This window comes from Corvus brachyrhynchos, unplaced genomic scaffold (genome assembly GCF_000691975.1).
Source record: "Corvus brachyrhynchos isolate BGI_N302 unplaced genomic scaffold, ASM69197v1 scaffold220, whole genome shotgun sequence".
Lineage (NCBI taxonomy): Eukaryota > Metazoa > Chordata > Aves > Passeriformes > Corvidae > Corvus > Corvus brachyrhynchos.
The window spans coordinates 2,911,556-2,923,645 of NW_008236209.1; the positions used below are offsets into that span (position 1 = coordinate 2,911,556).

The window sequence follows — 12,090 nt, forward strand, 5'->3', positions numbered from 1 at the left end:
ACTCTCTTGCCTAGATATGCTTGAAATGATGGATCTTTGAGATTTTTTTAGGGTAATTCAAATCAGGGAAGGATCAACAACCGTCTCTTTTTTGACTTTTTGGGTACCATCTTTATTTGTGTAACTTTTACTGCAGTGGCACCAATGCAAAACAAAACAGAAACAGTTCATATATATGTGCCCTGCCCAAAAAGTTTAATATAAAGTTTCTACAAGGAACACTTGCAATTTCTTAATTAAGAGAGCGTGGATTAGGACTAGAGTGGTGTAAATAGCTCACTTTATATCCAAAGCTGACCATGGACAGTTCTGTGTCCTATTCCTGACCATCAGACAAGGAGCAGCTTTTGCTGAATTACCACCAGTACACCCTGGTTCACCAGGGCGTTTCAGTTTTAAATCTTTATCTCATAAGATAGCCCATCCCTAAATACAAGATGGAAAAAAAAGTAATTGGTAAATGTTCCAAGTCAGAGGCAAAAATAGAAACCAAAATGATAAAGAGTAACTGAAAACCAGTTCATCCCCTCCTCCACGTGGGAAAAAAAAATGGCAAAAATTATTTTCTGCTGGAGATGACTAATTATATTGCCATTTTTTATATTCAGCACCATCAGGGTTGATCGTCTCAAAGCAAGCCTAAGCCCCACATTAAAACACATGGTAAAAAGCAGAGTGCACGCTGCAGATCTCTTCCCATGGCACAGGCTTTTCCTAAAGAATACTCTGCATATCTAGGAGATTCTACAACATGCTGTAGATCAACACTTCATTATTAAATTTTATAGTGGTGGAAAAGCAGTCCCTACATAAGGTAACTCCAGGAACTCAGGGAAACTTTGATTTATCTTCTTGGCCTACCAAAGATTTCCCTGTACACCATCTGCTCTTTTCATTTATTTAAAATCCACATCTGCAGGGTTCTGAAAATATCATTAGACTGAGAGTGTCGAATGGTACAAATGCAATACAGCCTTTACCATGCATTCGTTAAGATAAACAAATAATTAGGATAAGAAGCTTTCATCAATGGAATCTGAAGGAAACAGTCCATAATTGTGGAACAACTATGTTTAATGTCCAACAAATTGCATGCAGCAGACATTTACTGAAGTATTTAGTAACACCTAGGTATTTTTTAAGGGAAAATGTTCTTTTGCAGACAGCAGAAACAAAATGGTACAGCAAGAGTCACGGATGGAAAATACTGAATGAGCCTTGCAGTGTTCTGCTGAGCATTCAGTTAAAATTGGCCCAAATAAATGAGCACAAACCCACGGAAGTAATTTTTAATCTAAATTTCAGCTAAATTTAGCATATGAAGTATTGTGATCCTTTCAGGTGTATTAAAAAAAAATACCAATGATGTTGTGTTAGACACACAGCATGGAAAGTAAGTGGAACTACCAGAAATGAAGAAATACTTAAGAGCTTTAACAACAAAAATCATGAAATGCTTGTTCACATTCAGGCATCTTCATCATTGCTTTCCAGTGAACAATTTTTGTTCAACTACCTGCTTTGACAAATAATTCCATGATGAAACAACAAATAATATAGAACTTCTGTAACCACAAACATCCTTTTCAGAGAATTTTTAAGATCCTTGATTTCATTTGTAGGGATCTTTTATTATATTTAATGAAAGTACTTAAATTTCTGCCCATAAAAATACTGTCCATTCTCAAACTGATTTTACTCTTGTATGCTCACAGTCATACACTGTTAAGTTCCTCTCTAGAAACTGCATTTCTTGCATTTTTTGTAGGGAATCTGTCGATCAATCTCCAGCCACTCTTGTAGTCAAGAGCAATAAACCATCAACATGAAGCATCAGCAGAACACTCTTCAAAAATACAAACAAAATTACCCTCCAGCTAATGTGTCCACCCCAGAAAACGCTCAGGAAAAACTGAATTAACAAGTTTGTCTTACAGCTCTGAATGTCAACTAACTTAGGCTTTGTAGGACTAAGGGAAAAGAATCAGTCTCAGGTTCTCTTGCCCTCAGCTCTGTTAATAAAGCTGAGGTTTCTGCTTTCCAGTTGGCCTTTAAAGAAGAACAAAAACGAACAGCAGAATCTCCTCGGAAAGAGAAAGGAAGCTAAAAAGTATTTCATAGATCAAAGGCAGTACTTCAACCTGTATTCAGAAGGGCCCTGCACAAAGCGAAGAGATGACTTGTTGAAGTGGCAGCCTTGTCTCTATAACCTCAGCTGAAGGAGGCCCCCCAAATTACACCAAATAGCATGCTCTGAGACAGGAATAGCAACCAGTGCTGAGATCCAAACCCAACACACAAATAACAGCTCTCTTCTGCTCACTAGTAGGTTCCTTTTCCTGTCCCGCTCCTCTCCTCTTCACCACCTGAACAACCAGAACAGCAAGGACAGAGCAAGCTCCTGAATTTGAGCAAAAAATCTCAGTTGAAACAAAACAAAAAGCTGTGACCTATATAGAGGAGTCAATGTCTTTTTATAGAACCACAGGGCAGTTCACACTGGAAGACCTCTAGAGAGCCCATCTAGCCAAGCCTGCTTAAAGCTTCTAAGTTACATGAGGGTGCTTAGGGCCTTAGGTCAAGCTTTGAAAATTTCCAAGGATACTTCTGAATATTAAGAGAACACTTTTGTAGTGTTCAAAAGGGAAAATCCGCTTCAAGTATTTCTTTTGGTTTACTACCAAGAGTATCTCGTGCTTGCAGCACTTCAAATCACTAGGAAACTCAGTGAATACAGAGTTTACATTCAGGAAATACAAAATGGCAAAGGATCGAGTGCAAATTAGCATGTAGAACTCAGCCTGAAATCACACTGATGTCAAGGACAGCAGTAAACTCTTCATTTTGACAGAAATATGTAACTCCAACTAGGGCTCCCATTTCCAGAGTCCTTCATAAAACTGAGTAGGATCTTCAAAAGCTGAGAAAGAAAATGGCTGTTGCCAACCCACGACAGATTTGACGTTTCTCCCTCCAAAACAGTTATGGCTGAGGTTGTAAAAACTACATCAGTCAAACAGTATTAAAAGAAAAGGAAAGGAGGAAAATCTGCCATAAATGTGGCTTGCAAAATGATGGATGTCGTCCTAAAACTGGTCTTTTGGATCACAAAACAGTCTGTTAAAAACGTTAATTCCCTCCACCATCAGACTAAGAAATATCTGAGCACATCTAACTTTTGTGAGGCTCATCAACAGGTATTTTACTACCATAGTAACACACTGAAGCTGTTTCCAGGAGTATCTTGAAATTTCATCATTTCCACTTCACTTCCCCCTTAGAGGTTTCCAAAAGACCTACTTGTAATGCCACAGTTTTACATAAGTATCATATGTACACATAACTGCATACACAGCAGTTAAAGAGGTGTCCTGACAAAGTTACCCTCTAATCACTGGAGCATCCCAAGTTTTTCAGAAAGTAATTTCTGTTGGTTGATTAATATCTCCATCAACCACTGTCTTGCAGTACAGCAGATCAGCAAAGTGATTTCTGCTTCAGTAATGACTAAATCAAGACACAGAACCAATACTCTGAAGTGACTTCATTTCCAGAATTTAGTTAATCCTGCAGTAGCCACACTACTGCCTGCCAGCCTCTTCTAAATCACTTACTCTAAACCTTTTTCCAATGATTTCTTTCAAGGTATTTAGCATTTATAATACAATAGAGGCCACAAGTACTGTACCTGCCAAAATGAATTACATGTAAGGAACTGAGACTCTACACATTTTTTGCAGAGGGATGTTACACAATTTTTGATTCAGACATTACTTTTTAAATACTCTCTTCTTGTTAAGTGCAGTACAACAAAAGTACAAACTGGCATTGAGGGGACTCATAGCAAATACCATTTTTATGAAGCCAGATTAAGTTTTAACCAAATTTAACCAGCGAATATTCTGGGGGTTTATGTTTTCCCATTGATGTTAAACAATGACCGAAACCTGAAACCTGCTTTAAGTTAGCAAGATAAAAAATATCCAAAGGAAGCAGCTATGGCACAATTGACTAAGTACATGATGCTAAGCAGTCCCAAACAGCAATAATACTTGGCTAACTAGGAAGTTTTTTTGTATTTTAAAAGTGGCCTACCCAGTGATTCCAAAGAGCACTACTCAAACATGGAGCCAAATTCCATTCATATTGTTAGGAGCCTCCTACTGAATGTGAGCTGTGTAAGGCAATACAGTCACAGAAAAAGACTGTCTTAGCACGAAAAATTCACCAGCACATTTACCTTTTTCTTCAACTTATGGATAATACAATGGATTTCAGGTTTAACCCACCATTCTACAAAGAATCTATGATTTCATGAATAAAAGTAAATTATTTTTATCATAAATTCAGGTAAATTTCAGCCAGTTCTTTTCCTGTTTATAAACTTCCTTCAGTGTTTTAACTTCTGTTTGTTGTTTGTTTGTCTAAGTTTAGATTAATGGAAAGTAGAAATAATCTTTTTTTCTAACTTATTTCTTGCTTAGTGTGATTGTCCTAAAATACAGCCATGTCTTTTTCCAGTGCCAAGGGTTCCACTCAGTTATCTGGACAGACTGGTTGTTGCTTATCCATTGAATGAGCCACAAAATACGTATGTTGTATGTATATTAAAGAATATTAAAGAATAAGTAATTGGCCCCAAACTCAACCCACATCCACTTTTCAGCTCCAATTAACAAACTTATTTCAAAGACAGCTGAGTCAAATTTAAAAAGTGAGAAAGAGCGAGCACAAGTAAATTCAATTTACTTTGTTTTCAGGGACGGAAGAAAGCAGGAATTTTTAAGCACTTCCATTAAAACATTCAAAACTCTTCAGAGAGCCACTGGTATTTAGTCACCAGGAACATCTCTCCCTTCAGCACACGAGCTCAGGTTGCTCAGTGCCGCCGATGGCTCAGCACTGACACAGCCAGAAGGGCTCACTGCTCATAAGGCTGCCAAGGTTCAACATATCCCACCTCATTCCTCAGCTAGAACACAACAGTTTCTGACCAGAGACACAAGTGAGACATTTCTTTGAAAGTACTAAAGTCTTTGATCCCTGACTTTTTTAAGTGGTCAACTCTTTTTTTTTAATGATATGCCAAGTGTCTGTTTTCTCCCCCTTTCTAGCTTGAAACACCTAAAGTTAATGTTCTGTGAACTGATCTCAAACACACTTTGCATTCGGCTTTAGGGTACTCCCAGTGCAGTTCATGAAAATGGTTTTCTTTCTCTATGTACGTAAATCTAAACTGTGCAAGATACAAACTTATATAGAAGGAGCATGTTGTCAAAAAATAAATATCACTGACTGCCCGCAATTCTGTAATTGTTTAAAGAGGGATTTTAAAGGAGTTTCTTGCTAAAAAAGTGTGGTTGATGGTGTTCTCCTAGATATATTGTCTTTTTAAAAGACTTATATATGAAAGAGGGTGGGGGAAGACTGTGTGAATCCCAAAAACCTCATGATAGTTCATCATGATGACTGCTTTGTCACCTTCATTATTCCAGATTGATTACATAAAATTAAAATACACTTATTCCCCAGTATCTAAGGACCCTTCTGTAACTTTCATTCCTCAGATTTCATTAATGCCATAAACAATTGCACATGTACAAGAGTATGTTTTTTTTTCCTGAAGTTTCTGGTGGAGTCATAGAAGATAAAAAAGTAATAACTGCCAATTCAGCTGCCACTTGGTCAGAGGATGAGGCCTCTGTAACAAACTAGGACAACAAAACTCTTGATTTACTTTATATATCCCATCTTCTTTCATAAGTCATAAAATTACAGGTCTCCTGAACACGAATTTGAAACAGAGATCTCTGGATGTACACTCATCTGACAAGCACTGAACTGATCTCTTGGAGGAGAGTCGCGATTACCAGAAGCTATTTCAAAACTCTTCACTGGAAACCATTCATTCTGGTAAAACCTCAAGTGAGGACAAGGCAGGGACATGAACAGAAAATGAATTTTACATATTCCTTTCCCAATTTTCATCCCAAAAATTATTACTGTGTTGCCTTGCACTCCAGATTTTGATTTACAACACATTGCCACGTACATTTTCCAAGGGTCAATTAAATGACTGACATAGTGAAGCCATTACTCCATTAAATGATAGCTTTAGTTTCATCTTTATATACTGCATATATTTATAAATTACTGAGAGCAACTATAATCTAAACAAACTACTATAGTGAGGCCCTAAATCATTTGAGTTCAGAGTTATATACGCACATTACAGTTCTTTTTAAGTCATCATTTAATGGAATTTCCATACACTGGAGTTCCTCTGCACTTTTCTTTAGGGAATGCTATGGCACTCTCTGGCTATTTAACAAGTCTAGGTCTTTCATCAGAAACATCACACAAGTCCTAGGAAAATCTCCTTCCAGTTTGTGAATCCAACCTGCACCTTGACACAATGCCTCCCTGTTGAAGCTACGCTCCATTTCAGGGAGAAAAATACCATCACACCTGAGGAAAACCAATGATCCAGGTAACCATGTGCCTGGCAGGACACACAGCTTCACACTTGTCAGGAGACAGGGAGATACAAACTTTCCTAACTACAAAAGCAATCAAAGAACCTGCAGAAATTACTAAACATGGGTTTAAATTATAACTTCCATTAGCAGAGATAAAACTCAGTCATGAAACTTCCTTTCTCAGGAGGATTATTAAACAAAATGTGACCTAATGAAATCTGAGTTACAGGCTAGCAGGAGGCAGTTGGCTTTTTTATAACTGTTCCCTATGCTCGATTTTATGGAACTTGCAGTTCAGCCATCCCCCAAGTATTTCATACTTTCCTCGGGGTGGGCATGCCTATGTCTTGTGCCAGGGAATACAGCTGGAAACACGAAAACATGTGGCTGCAGTGTGCCCACGTGTGAGAACACGTATCCAGCAGATCATAGATTTCCATACATATACATTTATTTGTTTAACAAGATAGCACAGTTGGTTAAATGAAATATGCTGTGCATAAGCATTCCAAACTTGATTTTTTCCCCTTTAGCATGTATTTCTTGCTACTTCAGTAGACAGCATCGAGCGTACATAATTACTAATTAAATTCCTACAACAATAATAAAACTATGTCCTTAAGGATGTAACAGATAAACACTGATATGCAAACAGACTACATCACCAGTGACATCTTATTTCTAGACCAGCTTGGAGGGAAAAAATCCTCCCCAAAACAACCATATCACATCAAAGTAGAACACAAGGCAAGATGTTCCCCTGGCAGGAAGATGAAGCAGGCGAAGTTTCTGAGCACAGGGAACTGCCGTGTTAAAACCCCAAAGATGGCTTTTAAATACAGTGGGCTCTGCTTGTAATTTCACTATTGAACTTGGAAGTCTTCAGTGACTTCAACATTCATCTGTCTCTCTAACAACACATTTGGCTCTTTGATGATCTGGCTATGTAGGTTCCCTTTGCGACTTAAATTAAGGAAAACAACAGTCATTTAAAAAGAACTTCCTTGAAAAGTTAGTAAAGCATTTGCTGTTAAACTGGCTGAGTTCTGCCATCCCTACAAGCAAAATTCCTCTATAACAATGCCCTCAATACCACATGAACACGTAGAACTCCTGAAGGAGTGGCAGAAATTAAAGTATGTACGTAATGTAAGGCAAAAGCAGTTATGGAAGTCCCTGCTCCACTAGGAATTTTTTCACAGATTGCAGGAAGATTTGGCTCAGGCCATGCTGGACCAAAAAGGCTAAATCTTGCATAATCTATGGGAAATTATACATTTTTGAAAAGTATCAGAAATAATTTCCAACAGGATTTTACTAAAGGCAATGACAACAGACTTCAAAGGAAAAGAATGCTTAATTGTGACACAGTTTCTTACTTACTGTCAAAACTACCATCATGTGATTGTATCCACAGACTAAATCCCACAGTGTTTTTATCTGTATTCCAATTTTCACATTAACTTCTCCTGGCATCATATTACTTGCCTGTGTATCTGCAAGGAGGATGAGTTTTCAAAGATCCAAGACAGTTCACGGTCACTGAAACGGTCACTGCTACTTCATCGCACTGGCAAAAGACAACTGATACAAATTTCCTCAGTGAACTCATTGCAGAAAGAGGTAATTGGGACAGAAGAATATTAATCTCCCCTATGAATTTTTATGTAAATGGCAAACAATACTCATTTATTTCATCCAGTCCAAAATACTTGGAAAACAGGAAGCTGCATCTTGAACCTGCTCCTTGTACATTGGCATTACACTGCACGTGCAACTGTTCTCTTGGATCCACACGTATTTGTAATTCCAGCCTTGTAACTTCTAACCTGAAATATGCCCCAAGTTGTTATAAGCATTCACATCCTTTGCACAGATGAAGCAACTACTTCGTTGTGAGAAGCTGGATATCTGCGTCAGGCAGGGATTGGAAAAGGCTTTTGGGTGCTTTAGAAAAAAGGATTCTACCATTGTTCCCACTGGCTGTCCATTGATGGGAAGCAGGATTACAGAGATGGCTGTTTCAGGTGGACAACCTGCCAAGGAGCTTTAGCAGCAGCATCCCCCAAAGGCTTCCAACACCTCGGTCAGACAACCAGCACTATTCAAAAGTGAATGGTTCTCTTTGGCTCATTGAAAGGAAAACTTCCCGGGTTACAATATAAGGTTTGGGGTTTATTGTTCTTGCAACTTAACCCTCAAAAGAACCCCCTGGAAGAGTGCCAAAGGCATTAGGTCTGATGCAGTGTGAAACTGAACCATTAGACTGAGATCTGACTAATTCCCGCTTTGAGCCAGTGCTGTTCTCCCTCAAGAAAAGTCCTCTTGCCTGCTTAACAATAGTTCACTCGTCAGGGCCCTTTAAAATCCAAGCAGTAAAATCACTCATAGGGCCCTTTAAAATCCAGATAGAAACACTCACCTGGATCCACAAGGGCCTTTTGAAAGGTTTGCTGGGTTTTTTTTCCCTTTTAACCTCTCAATTGTTCATACAGGTGTTGTTTTCTACTAAGCTTTCTATAAATTCAACTTAACAGTGCCAAATGCTATTAGACCTCACTGTTTAGGGTATCTTTTTTTCTTTTTACTGTATGAAGGTGACCAATTTAAGCCCGCCCTTAAAACTAGCTGTTAAATTCCTAAGCAAATGGATGTTCTAATGGAAAGGCTGACATACTCTTAACTTTGGGAGCATGAATGGCTCCACTGTGAGATTACTCAAGTCCACGTAGAATACAAATGCAATGCAGGACCACAGGTTCAGATCTTTGATCTCCTTTTTTGCAGAGGCTGTGATGTATAAAGCCAATTCCACTGTGCAGACAGTACTACACTGAATATAAATTATCCTTTAACTATAGTGAGGCTCACATTTAAAGAAATGCTGCAAGAATGAACAATGCAACCATGAAGTAGAGTTCTTCTGTAGCAAAAATACACACCAAGATCTGCATGGATAGCCATGGTTTCAAAGGACAAAATTTCTTCCACAGCTGTTATTTGATAAAAAATAGAGTTAAATCTGGAGTATTGGACATACAGAAGTACAGTTAAAGCACACTGCTTGCTCTTCCCATTAAAAAAGTGAGCTAGGAATACTTGCTTTATTGCTCAGATTAAGCATCGTTCCCCTAAGAGGCATGAAAAAAAGATTTTAAAATGTGGAAACCAACAGTCTCTACTGAATATGGCTTGAAATTTAAACATGCCTTTTCCAGATACCTCTTTAGAGGAAGAACCTTCTGCCTACTGAGCTAACACTAAGCTCCCTGGAGTTTAGCCATGAATATTCTAAACCTATCTCTTACAATTCACAAAAAGTTGTCTTTTGCCAAAATAAAATGCTTAAGAGGAATTCAATATGCTTACACTGCTTTTCTTCATCTTATTTAAAATAAGTGTTTCCGTCTCAACTTTATGCCAAATACACAGCAAGACAGAGACAGAGTTCTGGAAATGCTACCTGAGATTCTACACACAAATGGGAAAACAAATTCCTCCTGAGAACATCAGATATTCAGGGTTGGTTTGCTGTATGTGGATTTGCATCTAACCAACTCTTTTGCGCTTACAGATAGGCACTGTTGAAGATTCTCACATCAATTACAACTTAGGTGGTGCTCAGCCATGGTGCGTCCAGCGCTCTGGGATGTTTCTCTACACACCAACTTTTGTTTGTGTGTGTGTGGAATGTTAGTAAATAAATAAATAAATAAATAACTTTGGTCCTTATCTTACCTCTTTTGACCTGTGCAATCTAGTGGATCAATGCTACTTCCACTGCAGACCAGCACAAAGTTAAAATTTATCTTTCACTTAATCTTTTTGTTGTCTTTAGGCTTCCCTTCAGTAAGGCTTGAAGAAGGTGCTCTTTGCGGCTCAGTTCTCTATGCCAGAATATATCAGAGCACAAAAAGAATGCAAGGGTGAGCTGATAGTATCTACTCTCCTCTGCTCTGCTTCGGTTCAATAAACTTGAACATCTTCTCCCCTCCTTTGCCTATCGAGATAAGCAGCAACAATTACTCAAAATGTATTATCAACTCAAGCTCAAAAAGGCAGGATCAGCTGAGCCGACTGCATCTCTCCCAACCTCAGTTTCCTGCAGTGTCTGAGAGGGGCAAATAGGTCCCTGTTTGCCTTTTGCCATGCACCTCACAGCTACTTCTTACAGGCAACTACACCCAGGCTGCAAAAGGAGAGTGAGATAAATCCTTTGCCTTCCACATCGCCTGCAAGGTTTCTGCCTGTAGCCAGCAGGCTGCAAGCTCTGTACCACGATGACAAAAGTCAGAAACGAACCATCCTTCCCTTCCCCACACGATCACATTCTCTCCTTGTCATTCTCTGTTCTGCTCTCTCCTTGCCTTTCTGTGGTCTCCATAGCTGAAACCAAGAATTCACTGGGCATCACTGCAATGCCTCTAACCAATTCTAACTGTATCCAGAGCTTGAGTCAGTTAAAACACATTTCAGCTTCATCTGGTTTTTATCCCATTCCAGTACTCCATATACACATCAACTTTAAGCTTACAGACATCTATCTCTTCATGGTTCAAGAAAATCCTTCAATCAAAGAACTTCATTTACAATCCAGCATAGTTTTTGCTTTCTCTGCTCTCCACAGCAGCCTGGCATTTTGATGCAATCCTCATTTAATGCAATCTCCATTACAGGATTACGATCACATCAATAAAATGTTCCATATGTTTTTTTGGGGTTCTTTTTCGCATCCCTCACCCTCTCTCATTAATAGCAGGCACTATATCTGCAAAAAACAACAAATCAAACAGGCTGATGGGATGCTCTAGGGAGGTAGCGGGGGGTACACATACAACAAAATGCAGCAGCCAATGCAAACTGCCCATCAGAGACTGAGCCCGCGGATCTCCTCATTCGTGAGCTAGGCGAGTTGCTCACTGTCCGCGCCGCGAGCACACATCCTCACCGCGCTGTGTTACCAGGCTAAAAATAAATACAGCTCTTGCAATCACTTGTGAGCTCCGTGTACTTTTCACAGGAGCAGACTTTCATTTTACTTGATCGGTTCCAACCTATCCATACTGTTCTGGATGAACCGCTGATGCTCTTCTTCCAAGGGTGGGGGAGGGAGGGGGGGGAATGCTGGACAAAAGATATCATATAAAAGGATACCAAAATCCTCCTTTTCCCCAAGCCCCCTTCTTACCTTCAGTGCCTTCTCTGCACAAGATGCCAATCTACATGGGCTCCTCAGCACATCATCAAGGCGTTTTAGAGTACCGAAGGCTGCCCCAGTGCATGGAAGTTAGATCGCTTTGCAACAGCAAATCCTCGATCCAAAGCACCAGCCGCTTCTTCCCATGCAGTGTGCCGAGCACGAATCACACTCGACTTCCACATAGGGAATAAAATTGCAAAAGAAAGGGGGAAAAAGAAAAGGTATCCTAACTTTTAGGTAGCCTGAGTTTGTTTTATTTCTGTTGGGTTTAGTCAATTATCTGCTTTTGCAGCCGCGAGACGATGGAAAGGCAATCGCGCCCTGGAAGCCCCACACCAGTCCGCAGAGGTCCGGCCGCGTAACCCAAGTTGCGCGGAGAGACTCTGAACTCGGTGCGGCTCCGCAGCGCAG

The 12,090-nt window shown here is 39.5% G+C and overlaps 1 protein-coding gene across 4 annotated transcripts in view; it reads right to left on the bottom strand.

Annotated features, from left to right (window-relative positions):
- PCDH11X (protocadherin 11 X-linked) overlaps positions 1-12,084 on the bottom strand; it is a 439,600-nt gene extending 427,516 nt beyond the window's left edge. For all 4 annotated transcript variants that reach the window (XM_017742435.1, XM_017742429.1, XM_017742437.1 and 1 more), the window contains exon 1: positions 11,668-12,084. The gene's annotated coding sequence lies outside the window, so the exon portion shown is untranslated. The remainder of the gene's footprint in view (positions 1-11,667) is intronic.
- Positions 12,085-12,090: the final 6 nt, after the last annotated feature.